This window comes from Erythrolamprus reginae, chromosome Z (assembly GCF_031021105.1).
Source record: "Erythrolamprus reginae isolate rEryReg1 chromosome Z, rEryReg1.hap1, whole genome shotgun sequence".
Taxonomy (NCBI): Eukaryota; Metazoa; Chordata; class Lepidosauria; order Squamata; family Dipsadidae; genus Erythrolamprus; species Erythrolamprus reginae.
Window position 1 is genome coordinate 35,533,403 of NC_091963.1, and position 13,754 is coordinate 35,547,156.

At 46.5% G+C, this 13,754-nt stretch overlaps 1 protein-coding gene across 4 annotated transcripts in view; it reads left to right on the forward strand.

The window, feature by feature from the left end:
- SDHAF3 (succinate dehydrogenase complex assembly factor 3) overlaps positions 1 to 13,754 on the forward strand; it is a 54,201-nt gene that overhangs the window by 1,906 nt on the left and 38,541 nt on the right. Inside the window, exons 1-2 of one of the 4 annotated variants that reach the window (XM_070730022.1) lie at positions 9,582 to 9,733; positions 11,444 to 11,529. The exons of 1 other annotated variant lie outside the window; for it this stretch is intronic. The gene's annotated coding sequence lies outside the window, so the exon portion shown is untranslated. Of the gene's footprint in view, positions 1 to 9,282; positions 9,425 to 9,578; positions 9,734 to 11,443; positions 11,530 to 13,754 lie in introns of those variants that run through there. 2 more of the 4 variants (XM_070730024.1, XM_070730023.1) reach the window with 2 other exon arrangements.

A 13,754-nucleotide genomic window follows, 5' to 3' on the forward strand; every position in this document is an offset into this window, starting at 1 on the left:
CCCTCCTGGTCACTGTCCTCCTCCTCTGGGCATGGAGCCGGCAGAGCTCCAGCCGGTCCCTGAGGAGCCTCAGGCTGAATCACAACAGCTGCTAGCCTAAGAAAAGTGCAATATTATATATCATGAGGTGGGCTGATGGGGCCCTTCCCTCGCTCTTGCTTTCTTTTTCTCATGAATCAGCACTTTGAAATGTAACATAAGTTGTATGATTTTTATTGGTTATATTTTGTACGCTTAATACGTTATGAGTTTGAATGGGTGTAACAGACCCATGTGAAATGTAGCATCACAGAAGCCTGCCTTTCTTTGTTTGCTTTCAATAAAAGGGTCATCCTGGATTTAATCTAGGTTGTCTCACCAAAGAGAAAAAGTTGTTTTCAAGTTTCTCGTTCGAGGTCCTTTCTCTCAATTGGATTTGTGAGTAACCCACAGTCAGTTGCCAGCTACGAGCCTCATTAACCCCCATACCACCTGACGAGAGAGAGGCAGGAGGGGGGGAGGCACCGATCTCTGGGGTGGCAGAGGGTCGGAATATTCCAGTGTTGCTGGGGAAAGGCAGATATGGCGGGAGCCACAGAACTAGCCGTTCCAGGGGAACGAGAGATTGCTTCTTAATAACGATCCCTCGTTCTGGCTCTGTGAGCTCACCCCTGGGCACTGGTGATGAGTGTAACCCTGGCCCTGGGCTCAGGCTGCCAGGTTGATGGTAAATAAAGCTGTCCTCATCAGGGATTTGATCCTGGATGAGGAGGCCAACCTGGCATGTGTGACTGAAACCTGGCTAGGCCCAGAGGGAGGAGTTCCTCTCTCTGAAATTTGCTCAGCCGGGTTTCAGATATGGCATCAGCCTCGACCTCAGGGAAGGGGGGGAGGAGTGGCTATTATAGCCAGGGAGAGCCTTTGTCTGCATAGACTCATTGCTCCAGAGATTGCGGGTTGTGAGTCCTTCCTAGTGAAGTTGGACTTAGGGGTTTAGGTGGGCATGTTGCTCACCTACCTGCCTCCCAGCTGCGTGACAACAGCCCTGCCTGTGCCGCTCGAGGTAGCGGGGCTGGCGGTAGGATTTCCCAGACTCATTGTCTTGGGGGATTTTAACCTGCCGTCACTCGGCGAAACCTCTGGTTTAGCACAGGAGTTCATGGCCTCCATGACAGCCATGGACCTGACTCAAGTAATACAGGGTCTGACTCACGAGGGGGGGCACGCACCCGAAATGGTATTCCTCTCTGAGAAATTGAGTAATGGTCTGACATTAAGGGGCTTAGAAGTGTTGCCTTTGTCATGGTCAGACCATTTTCTACTGTGGCTTGACTTCCTGGCTTCAATCCTTCCCCGCAGGGAGGCGGAACCGATTAGGCAGTTCCGCCCCAGATGCCTGATGGACCCAGAGGGCTTCCAGAGGGCGCTTGGGATTATCCCAGAGGCACTCATCCACAGTTTGGTGGAGTCTCTTGCTGAGGCCTGGAACAAGGCTGCAGCGGAGGCGCTTGACCGGATTGAGCCATTGCCACCTCTCCGCGGCACTAGACCCCGTAGAGCTCCATGGTTCAACGAGGAGCTCCGGGAACGCTAGAAGAAACGCTAGAAGAGACGTCTAGAGAAGCGATGGAGGAAGAGTAAGTCTGAATCCGATTGAACACTTGTAAGAGCTTTTATTAAGACTTACAAAGTGGCACTCAAGGTGGCAAGATGCATGTATCATGCCGCCTTGATTGCATCAGCGGAATCCCACCCGGCCGCTCTGTTTAGGGTGACCTGCTCCCTTCTTAACCAGGGGGGAGTTGGGGAGCCCTTACAGAGTAGTGCCGAGGATTTTAACACGTTTTTCGCTGATAAAATCGCTTGGATCCGGGCGGACCTCGACTCCGATTAGATAACAGAGTCGATTGACAACGAGTCAGTCGAGGTGACTGGGACCCGTACTTGTCCACCTCTCTGGGAAGAGTTTGATCTGGTGACACCTGATGAAGTGGACAAGGCCATTAGATCTGTGAGTTCCGCCACCTGCTTACTGGATCTGTGTCCCTCCTGGCTGGTCTCCGCCAGCAGGGAGGTGACACGGAGCTGGGTCTAGGAGATTGTCAACGCTTCTTTGGGGGGGGGGTCCTTTCCGGATCCCTACAAGGAGGCACTTGTGCACTCCCTCAAGAAGCCTTCCCTGGACCCAGCCATTCTTAACAACTATCGGCCAGTCTCCAACCTTCCCTTTATGGGGAAGGTTGTTGAGAAGGTGGTGGCACTCCAACTCCAATGGTCCTTGCAAGAAGCCGATTATCTAGGCCCTCAACAGTCAGGATTCAGGCCCAGCTACAGCACGGAAACTGCTTTGGTCGCATTGATGGATAATCTCTGGCGGGCCCGGGACAGGGGTTTATCCTCTGTCCTGGTGCTTCTTGATCTCTCAGCGGCTTTTGATATCGACCATGGTATCCTTCTGCGCCAGCTGGAGGGGTTGGGAGTGGGAGGCACTGTTCTTCAGTGGTTCTCCTACCTCTCCGGTCAGTCGCAGTTGGTGTTAGTGGGGGGTCAGAGGTCGACCTCTAGGTCTCTCCCTTGTGGGGTGCCTCAGGGGTCAGTCCTCTCCCCCCTGCTATTCAATATCTACATGAAACCACTGGGTGAGATCATCAAGAGGCATGGGGTGAGGTATCATCAGTACGCAGATGATACCCAGTTGTACATCTCCACCCCATGTCCAGTCAACGAAGCAGTGGAAGTGATGTGCCAGTGCCTGGAGGCTGTTGGGGTCTGGATGGGTGTCAACAGACTCGAACTCACCCCGGATAAGACGGATCGGCTGTGGGTTCTGCCTCCCAAGGACAATTCCATCTGTCCGTCCATAAGCCGGGGGGGAATTATTGACCCCCTCAGAGAGGGTCCACAACTTGGGCATCCTCCTTGATCCACAGCTCACATTAGAGCAGCGTTTCCCAACCGATGTGCCGCGGCACACTAGTGTGCCGCGAGACACAGCCAGGTGTGCCGCGACAGCTCCAGCTGCGCAGGGTGCTGCCGGTGCCTCCGACCTCCCGGCTCCTGCCCGATACCGCAGTTTCTGGCGCTCTCCTGCTGCGCCCCAAAGAAGGAAGGCAGGAAGAAGGAGAGCTTCATTCTTCGCGCCTTTTTCCAGCCTTCCCTGGCATCGGCGGCAAGTGTCCTTTGGGGCCCGGTGGGAGGGCACTGGCAGCGGAAACAGGCTGCCGGCTGCAGCGGTCCCAGGCACCGTTCCCTGTAGCACGCCAACGCACCCCAAAATGCCCCCCGCGCACCCTTTTCCAGGGGCGCGCAGGGAGCCGCGGCCACCCGCCCGCCTGATTTCCCTCCATGCGGCTGGGGACGCGGATCCACCACCCTCGCCAGCCCGATCTCCCTCCACCCGGGTGGGGAGGTGGATTCGCCGCCCCCGCCAGCCCGATTTCCCTCCAGTGGCTGATCTCCCTCCGTGTGGGGGGGGGGGGCGACGAACCGACGACCGGGGGCTGTCCGTCCGTGTTGGGTGGTGCAGGGCAGGCACAGGCAGCCCAGGGGAGAACAAGGGAGGGAGAGAAAGGAAAGAGAGAGAAAGGGAGGGAGAGAAAATTGAATGAAGGAGGGAGAGAAAGAAAGAGTAAGAAGTAGAAAGGATAGAGAAAGGGAGGGGGAGAAAGGAAAGAGGGAGGAAGGGGGGAGAGAAAGAAGATATGAAGGAGGGAGAAAAAGAAAGAGAGATAGAAAGGAAAGAGGGAGAGAAAGGAATGAGAAAGGGAGGGAAAGGGAATGAAAGAGGGAGAAGGGGTGAGAGATAGAAAGGATAGACAGAAAGGGAGAGAAAGGAAAGAGAGAAAGGGAGGGAGAGGAAGGAAAGAGAGATGAGAGAGGAAGGAGGAGACAGAAAGAGAGGAAGGAAGGAAGAGAGAAAGAAAGAGGGATGGAGAGAGAAAGGAAGGGAGAGAAAGAGGGAGGGAGAGAGAAATAGAGCGAAAGGGAGGAAGAGATATTTTTTTTGTCCAAACTTTTTTTAGCGCCCCCCCCCCCCCAATGTTCCCCAGGATTTTGAAAATATGAAAAATGTGCCGCGGCTCCAAAAAGGTTGGGAAACACTGCATTAGAGAACCATCTTTCAGCTGTGGCGAGGGGGATGTTTGCCCAGGTTCGCCTGGTGCACCAGTTGCAGCCCTATCTGGACCAGGACTTACTGCTCACAGTCACATGCCCTCATCACCTCGAGATTCGACTACTGTAATGCTCTCTACATGGGGCTACCTTTGAAAAGTGTTCGGAAACTTCAGATCGTGCAGAATGCAGCTGCAAGAGCAATCATGGGCTTCCCAAGGTATGCCCATGTTACACCAAATTCCGCAGTCTGCATCGGTTGCCGATCAATTTCCGGTCACAATTCAAAGTGTTGGTTATGACCTATAAAATCTCTGGGACCGCCTTCTGCTGCATGAATCCCCGCGACCAATTAGGTCCCAGAGAGTTGGCCTTGTCCGGGTCCCATCGAATAAACAATGTCATTTGGCGGGTCCCAGGGGAAGAGCCTTCTCTGTGGTGGCCCCCACCCCTGGAACCAGCTCCCCCCTGAGATTAGAACTGCCCCCACCCTCCTTGCCTTTCGTAAACTCCTTAAAACCCACCTCTGCCCTCAGGCATGGGGGAATTGAGACATCTCCCCCGGGCTTATACAATTCATGTATGGTATTTTTGTGTGTATGTCTGCTTTAATAATGGGTTTTTTGGGGTTTTTTATGCTTTTAAATTATTAGATTTGTTTTGAATTGCTTTATTATTGTTGTGAGCCGCCCCGAGTCTACGGAGATACTAAATAAATAAATGAATGAATGAATGAATGAATGAATTGAAGTCCACAAGTCTTAAAAAAGACAAGTTTGAAGACCTCTGCAGTATCTTCTAAATAATAATAATGATGAAAGGAACCTTGGAGGGCTTCTAGTCCAACCTCCTACTTAGGCAGAAAACCCCACACTACATTAGACAAATGGTTATCCAATATCTTAAAACTTCCAGTGTTGGAGCATTCACAACTTCTCGAGGCAAGCTGTTCCACTGATTAATTGTTGTCAGGAGATTTCTCCATAGTTCTAAACTACTTCTCTCTTCATTTAGTTTCCACCCATTGCTTCTTGTTCTACCCTCAGGTACTTAGGAGAATAGACTCCCTCTTCTTTTTGTCAATCCGAACACTTCTATATCTCCCCTAATCCTTCTTTTCATTAAACTAGCACTTACCTAGTTCTTGCATGTTTTAGCCTCCAGTCCCCTAATCATCTTTGTTGTTCTTCTTTATTATTATTATTATTATTATTATTATTATTATTATTATTATTATTATTATTTATTAGATTTGTATGCCCCCCCTCTCCGTAGACTCGGGGCGGCTCACAACAATAACAAGAGCAACGTAAGAACAAATCTAAAAAACACTAAAAAACCCATTATTAAAAGCAAACACACACACAAACTTTCCATGTATAAACTGTATAGGCCCTGGGGAGATGTGTCAGTTCCCCCATGCCTGACGGCAGAGATGGGTCTTAAGAACTTTATGAAAGGCAAGGAGGGTGGGGGCAGTTCTAATCTCCAGGGGGAACTGGTTCCAGAGGGTCAGGGCCGCCACAGAGAAGGCTCTTCCCCTGGGTCCCGTCAAACGACATTGTTTAGTCGACGGGACCCGGAGAAGGCCAACTCTGTGGGACCTAACTGGTCACTGGGATTCGTGCGGCAGAAGGTGGTCCCGGAGGTATTCTGGTCCAATGCCATGAAGGGCTTTATAGGTCATAACCAACACTTTGAATTGTGCCCGGAAATTGATTGGCAACCAATGCAGACTGCGGAGTGTTGGTGTGACATGGGCATATCTTGGAAAGCCCATGATTGCTCTCGCAGCTGCATTCTGCATGATCTGAAGTTTCCGAACACTTTTCAAAGGTAGCCCCCATGTAGAGAGCATTACAGTAGTCGAACCTCGAGGTGATGAGGACATGAGTGACTGTGAGCAGTGAGTCCCGGTCCAGATAGGGCCGCAACTGGTGCACCAGGCGAACCTGGGCAAACGCCCCCCTCGCCACAGCTGAAAGATGTTTCCCTAATGTGAGCTGTGGATCGAGGAGGACGCCCAAGTTGCGGACCCTCTCTGAGGGGGTCAATAATTCCCTCCCCCCAGGGTTATGGACGGACAGATGGAATTGTCCCTGGGAGGCAGGACCCACAACCACTCCGTCTTATCCGGGTTGAGTTTGAGTCTGTTGACACCCATCCAGACCCCAACAGCCTCCAGGCACTGGCACATCACTTCCACTGCTTCGTTGACTGGACATGGGGTGGAGATGTACAACTGGGTATCATCCGCATACTGATGATACCTCACCCCATGCCCTTGGATGATCTCACCCAGCAGTTTCATGTAGATATTAAATAGCAGGGGGGAGAGGATCGACCCGAGGCATCCCACAAGGGAGAGACCTAGAGGTCGACCTCTGACCCCCCACTAACACCGACTGCGACCGACCAGAGGTAGAAGGAGAACCACTGAAGAACAGTGCCTCCCACTCCCAACCCTTCCAGCCGGCGCAGAAGGATACCATGGTTGATGGTATCAAAAGCCGCTGAGAGGTCAAGAAGCACCAGGACAGAGGACAAGCTTCTGTCCCGGGCTCGCCAGAGATCATCCATCAATGCGACCAAAGCAGTTTCCGTGCTGTAGCCGAGCCTGAAACAGGACTGCTGGGGACCTAGATAATCGGCTTCTTCCAAGGACCACTGGAGTAGGAGTGCCACCACCTTCTCAACAACCTTCCCCATAAAGGGAAGGTTGGAGACTGGACGGTAGTTATTACGCATGGCTGGGTCCAGGGAAGGCTTCTTGAGGAGGGGGCGCACAAGTGCCTCCTTATAAAGAGCTGGAAAGGACCCCCTCCCCAAGGAGGCATTGACAATCTCCTGGACCCATCTCCGTGTCACCTCCCTGCTGGCCGAAACCAGCCAGGAGGGACACGGATCCAGTAAGCAGGTGGCAGAACTCACAGCTCCAATGGCCTTGTCCACTTCATCAGGTGTCACCAGATCAAACTCTTCCCAGACAGGTGGACAAGTACGTGCCCCAGTCACCTCGACTGACTCGTTGTCAGTCGAATCTGTTATCCAATTGGAGTCGAGGTCCGCTCGGATCCGAGCGATTTTATCATCGAAAAACGTGTTAAATTCCTTGGCACTACTCTGCAAGGGCTCCCCAACTCCCCCTTGGTTAAGAAGGGAGAGGGTCACCCTAAACAGAACGGCCGGGCGCGATTCCGCTGATGCAATCAAGGCGGCATGATACGCGCATCTTGCTGCCTTGAGCGCCACTTTGTAAGTCTTAATAAAAGCTCTTACAAGTGTTTGATCGGATTTGGACTTACTCTTCCTCCATCGCTTCTCTAGACGTCTCTTCTGGCGTTTCAACTCCCGGAGCTCCTTGTTGTACCATGGAGCTCTACGGGGTCTAGTGCCGCGGAGAGGTGGCAATGGCTCAATCTGGTCGAGAGCCTCCGCTGCAGCCTTGTTCCAAGCCTCAGCAAGAGACTCCGCCGAACTGTGGATGAGTGCATCTGGAATAACCCCAAGCGCCTTCTGAAAACCTTCTGGATCCATCAGGCGCCTGGGGCGGAACATCTTAATCGGTTCCACCTCCCTGCGGGGAAGGATTGGAGCCAGGAAGTCCAGCCGTAATAGAAAATGGTCTGACCATGACAAAGGCAACACATCTAAGCCCCTTAGTCTCAGACCATTACTCAATTGCTCAGAGAGGAATACCATGGCGGGTGCGTGTCCTCCTTCGTGAGTGGGACCCTGTACTACTTGAGTCAGGTCCATGGCTATCATGGTGGCCATGAACTCCTATGCTAACCCTATACTCTTTCTAGTGTCTCAACATCCTTTTTACATTTTGAATGCAGTATTCCAAGTGTGGCCTTACCAAGGCATTATAAAATGGTGTTAACACTTCACATGATCTTGATTCTATCCCTCTGTTAATGCAGATTAGAACTGTGTTGGCTTTTTTGGCAGCTGCACATTGCTGGCTTATATTTAAAAGTTTATATTTAAATATTTAAACTTATTCACCTGCTTCCATTTTTCCAAACATATACCACCTCTTATCTCATTTTATCTTTTATCCAATTCATTGGACAGTCAATCAATCTGAGCAAAACAGGTAAAAGTCCTTTTTCTCCTTCTCCCTCCGCCCACCATTTCAATTCAGATGAGAATACTGCAGTGCTGGAGTGACAGGAAACACCAAGAATTCAAAAGCTCTAAAAAGATGACTATTTTTCAAAGGAGGAAGAAAAGGCAGGGAATACCATTTACAAAAATGATGGGATCAAGTAATTTTAGACAACGGAAAAGTGGGCTCTTATGCCTTTCTAGCCATAACTTCAAATAATTGTAAATAAGCACAATTTTGTTGCTGACAAGTATAATTAAAAGTGAAAACTAAAATAATGAACATTGTATGGCCCAGATCATAAAATGCTTTAAAAAGAAGGCCTTTTATTTGTTTGTTTTGTCAAGGACGTATTGGTGGTCTACAGAGTTATAATAATATTAATATACATGATACTAGTAAGAGAAACATTAGAAAAGGGGACGGAAGGCCCTCTGGTGCACTTATGAATGCCCCTTAGTAACGTGCACAGTAAGAGTTGAGGTGGCACAGCAGGTAGAGTGCAGTACTGGAGGCTATTAAAGCTGATAGTAGATCAGCTGCTCAGAGTCCTCAGAGAGGGGCGGCATACAAATCTAATAAATTATTATTATATTATCTGCAGGTCAGTGGTTCAAATCTCATCACCAGCTCAAGGTTGACTCAGCCTTCCATCCTTTTGAGATGGGTAGAATGAGGACTCAGATTCTGGGGAAATATGCTGGCTCTATTAAAAAGTGCTATTGCTAACATGTTGTAAGCCGCCCTGAGTCTAAGAAGGGTGGCATAAAAAAAATCAAATAAATAAATTAATTGCACAGTATTATACTTCTACACAGTAAAAAATACTTATGCACAGTATTGTAACAAGGATTGGCAGCCTTTCTTGACCAGCCTCTTATTGACATCCCACCCATTCTCCCCCACGCTTCTAGCAGAATATTTGTTCCTCTCCTCTTCTCTGTGGGGCCTGGCTCTTTGGTCACAGGTCCAGTCCAATTAGGCGACAGTTGGGATGCAGGTGCAGAGTTGCTTCTCCAATCAATCCACAGCGTGCGTGCCCCACTACCTTTAACACGGAGTTGACCTTTTTCACGGCGTTGCTATCTGTGGCCTCGTGTAAAAGTGCCTTTCATGGCCACGGGGTGTAGGTTTTCGCAAGGCCTTGAAAGGACAAAAACTATCTTGGACTCCGGCCAAAGGACAGTGGGCAGGCCCTTGCCGCCTTGGGCAAATAAGGTAACGTGCGTTTCCCCTCCGCAGTTTATTTTCACGGCAGGCTTAGCTTTTTCACGGAGCCCCTAAACCAGAAAGATAGTTCCGTCCACCTGCTTAGGGTTTTCCAAGCAGCGAGCCCCTAAAGAAGGAGAGACCAGCCTAATGCGATGCGCGACGCGGCCTTCCGGTGCGCCAGGCTAAAAAGCGTTCCGCTATTTGTCGCCTGTCGGCCACCGTCTCCTCCATTTTAGGCAGCCCCCTCCCCTCAGCCGGGCGGAGATTAAGAAAAGCTCGGGGAATCGCATGCTGTCTTCTCAGTCGCAACGTCAGGTAGCCGAGCAGCGCGGCTCTCGATCTGTACGACACCCTCCCCCCTCCCTCTTGTCGCCTGGGCAACGAGCGGTGAACTTCGCCGGGCAGAGTTTGATGGGGCCGATGATGCCTTTGGAAACACTAATTCTGCTGCGGCGAAGTGATAAATAAATAGGCAGGCAGGCAGGCAGGCAGGCAGGCAGGCAGATAGATGATAAATAGAATAGAATTCTTTATTAGCCAAGTGTGATTGGACATACAAGCAATTTGTCTTTGGTGCATATGCTCTCAGTGTACATTAAAAAAAATATACATTTATCAAGAATCATCAGGTACCAATACTTAACGATGGTCATAGGGGTTAAATAAGCAATCAGAAAACAATATTAATAGACATCTTAAGGATACAAGCAACAAGTTACAGTCTTCATAAGTGGGAGGAAATGGGTGATAGGAATGATGAGAAAAAACCAGTAGTAATAGTAGGGCAGACTTAGAAAATAATTTGACAGTATTGAGGGAATTATTTGTTTATTAGAGTGATGGTGTATGGGGAAAAAACCGTTCTTGTGTCTAGTTGTCTTAATGTGCAGTGCTCCATAGCGACGTTTTGAGGGTAGGAGTTGAAATACTTTATGTCCAGGATGCGAGGGGTCAGTAAATATTTTCACAGCCCACTTTTTGACTCATACAGTATACAGGTCCTCAATGGAAGGCAGGTTGGCAGCAATTGTTTTTTCTGCAGTTCTGATTATCTTCTGAAGTCTATGTCTGTCTTGTTGGGCTGCAGAACCAAACCAGACAGTTATAGAGGTGCAGATGACAGACTCAATGATTCCTCTGTAGAACTGTATCAGCAGCTCCTTGGGCAGTTTGAGCTTCCTGAGTTGGCACAGAAAGAACATTCTTTTCGGTGCTTTTTTGATGACGTTTTTGATGTTAGGTGACCATTTTAGGTCTTGAGACAGACAGACACAGAAAGACATACACATAGGTAAATAGATAGGGTTAGTGTTAGGGATAGGTAGGTAGGTAGTCTCTCCCCCTCTCTCCCTCTCCCCCCTGTATGTGTGTTTCTGTGTCTATATGTTATTGTGCCACCAAGTAGTTTTATAATCCTAGTGACCATATAGATTTTCTCCATGCTGATGTGTCCCTAACCTGTTCTTTAAAGCCTCCCAAAAGTGCACCCAGCAATATTGTAACTGAATGCATTTCTTCCTCTGTTTCTACTTTTCACAGCATTGGAGCTTTTTCCAAAGAGCTTGGTGTTCCAATGATTTGAAAATAGTAAAAAGCCTGAATCTGGCCATTTGCTCCTCTGATGAAAATTCTGGATTGATTTGTTCTATGATCCATTTGTTTGTTTTCTTGGCTGTCCAGGGTACACTCAGGAATCTTCTCCAACAATATTTATACATAAGTGTGAATAGATAGATGGATGGGATGGATGGTTGGATGGATGGATGGATGGATGGATGGATGAATTAATGTGTGTATGTGTATTTATCTCTCTGTGTGTTTGTATTTGTGTGTGTGTGTGTATATGTTTTGTGTGAGATAAAGGGCTATGAAGCTGGCCACCTTACATAGTGAGATTTCTCATGTCAATTTAGATGGGAATATCAATGAGATCAATGCAATTTGCAAGCAGATGCCAAATATTTCATTATTGGCCTGAGTCATATTACCCATGAAGTTATAACGTGGTTTCCTTGGTTATTGTAGGAATAAATCCAGCTATTGGGAAGGGTGATCAGGATGTTATATGCTGTCATCCAGTTTATTCAACATCTAGAAATCACAGCTTACAGGTAAAAATTGACTAGCAATCATTCATTTAGTGACCATTCAAAGTTACAACAGCACTGAAAAAGTGACTTATTTCTGTTTTTTCACCCTTATGACCATTGCAGCATCCTCATGATTTTGTTATCACATTTGATAACTAGTATGTATTTATGACAGTTACACTCTTCCGGGATAATGTGATCACAATTTGTAGTCTTCCCAGCCAGATTCTGACAAATCAATAGGGAAAGCCAGAATCCATTTGCTTAATGACTGCATAATTCACTTAAACATCCCAGTGATTCAATTAACAACAGTGCAGAAAGTTTATAAAGTGGGGCAAAACTCCTTTAACAACTGCCTTACTTAGCAACATAAATTTTGGGCTCAATTACTGTAAGTGGAGGATTACCTGTACTTCGACATATAGCAATAGCCTTTAGACTTACATAATACTTCATAGTGCTTTTACAGCCTCTCTTAATGTATAAAGGAATATACTTTTATGTATAAAGAAATTCTAGATGAATAGTTCTTAGTACTCCCAAGTTCTGTCTTTAAAAAAAAAAAACTGGGGGGAGGGGCGGGGGTCAACGGCCATGGCGCCATGGGGCTCCCTCACTCCGCTGAGGGTAGTCCCGAATCCCCACCGTCCAGGGGTCTCCCTGTTGGGGAGGGAACATAGGGGACGCTGCTGGCGGTCCAATTGGGGTATCGGCGAACCCCCATCGGACGAACCGGTCTATCTCGCACCAGCAATCGTGTGAAGTCGGCTTGCCGACATTAGCCATCGACGATCTTTGTACTGCAGGAGATTGAAGAAGAGCGGTATCATCTGGGAAGAGATCAAATATGAAGCATTGGCTACATGAAATAATTGTATTTAAAGAAGGAAGTGACGTGTCAGTCTCAAATAGGGCTCTCCATCTTTAATTTGAGGAGCTATGGTAAAGAAGAAAGTATGGTGCTAACATCGTTACAGCAGAGAGGAGTGCAATAGAGCTATACTACAAAAAACCATTAACAAGATTAGTTTTTAATTTATCTTTCCTTTCCTAGTTAAGGCATTTTTCTTTTGGAGATATAATTGCTGGTGTTTTATGGAACATCAAGAAGAGATATGGTTTAAGATGGAGTGTTACAGAGTATCACGAGGGCCACGGAGCGCGACGGAAAAGGAACTTGAAAATTAATAAAGAAAAAGGAAAATAGAACAACACTATTTGAAGGGTATCAGCAGAGACATAAATATACTTTGTGGCAAGAGACTTTACTTCCCATTAAAATTGGCTAACTATTAATTTTAAATCGGATTGGACTGGACTTGAAATATGGACTCATATTTAAATAAATATTAAAGAATCAAAGTCGTTTGGTATTACTAATAGTACTAAGGAAAGGTGTTCTTTGAAAAGATGGAATAAATAAATTACAATTTTATAATTATATTAAGATGGAGATCAGGTGAATTAGGTGCAGCTCAGAAAAATGGAATGCTAAGGGGAATGCATTTCAGTTTCGGGTCTTGTATGAGTTGAAGAAAAGGGGAATTAATAGATTTGAATAAAATGATATGTAACTAAGAGGTTTATTAAGAACTCTTTCGATAAATTTAAACTTAAAGAATAAATTTTGAAATATTGTAATACGTATTTGAAACATGGAATTAGGGAAATATGGAAACATTTAAATAATGAATATAGAGTTGGGTTAAGTTTTTTAAAAAAATCTTTTTAACTATGTATTTTTGGGTTGAAGAAGACTGATATTAATAATTATTATAAATTTACTGTATTTCAAGGAGGAGATAAGTGGAATAGAACCAGAGATGAGTTAGGGTGAGAATATAAGAATACAAGAAAATAAGAAAATAATATTAAGGAATGTAGGGTACAATTAGTAGGTGTCTTATCAGATATAATTAATATGGTACAAGCTTAAAAATGGAATTAGAAATGCAATGAATTTTGATGGATAATTAATAAATTGTTATTTGAGGTAAAGCATTTTGAAATAGAATTAAGAGATTTAAAACACTGTATTAAAATATAAAAGTTACTGATTTAAAAAGATAAAAATTGTTAATTCCAAAGATATGTAACAGCTTGTTTGATACACTTTATATGATGAAATTTATACAATGTATTGTATTGATTATTGACAATATATAGCTTACAGTCTATTGATAATCTAGGGATAATTAGAATATTTAGATCATAATTTTTTTAAGCTAAAACTAAATATAAAT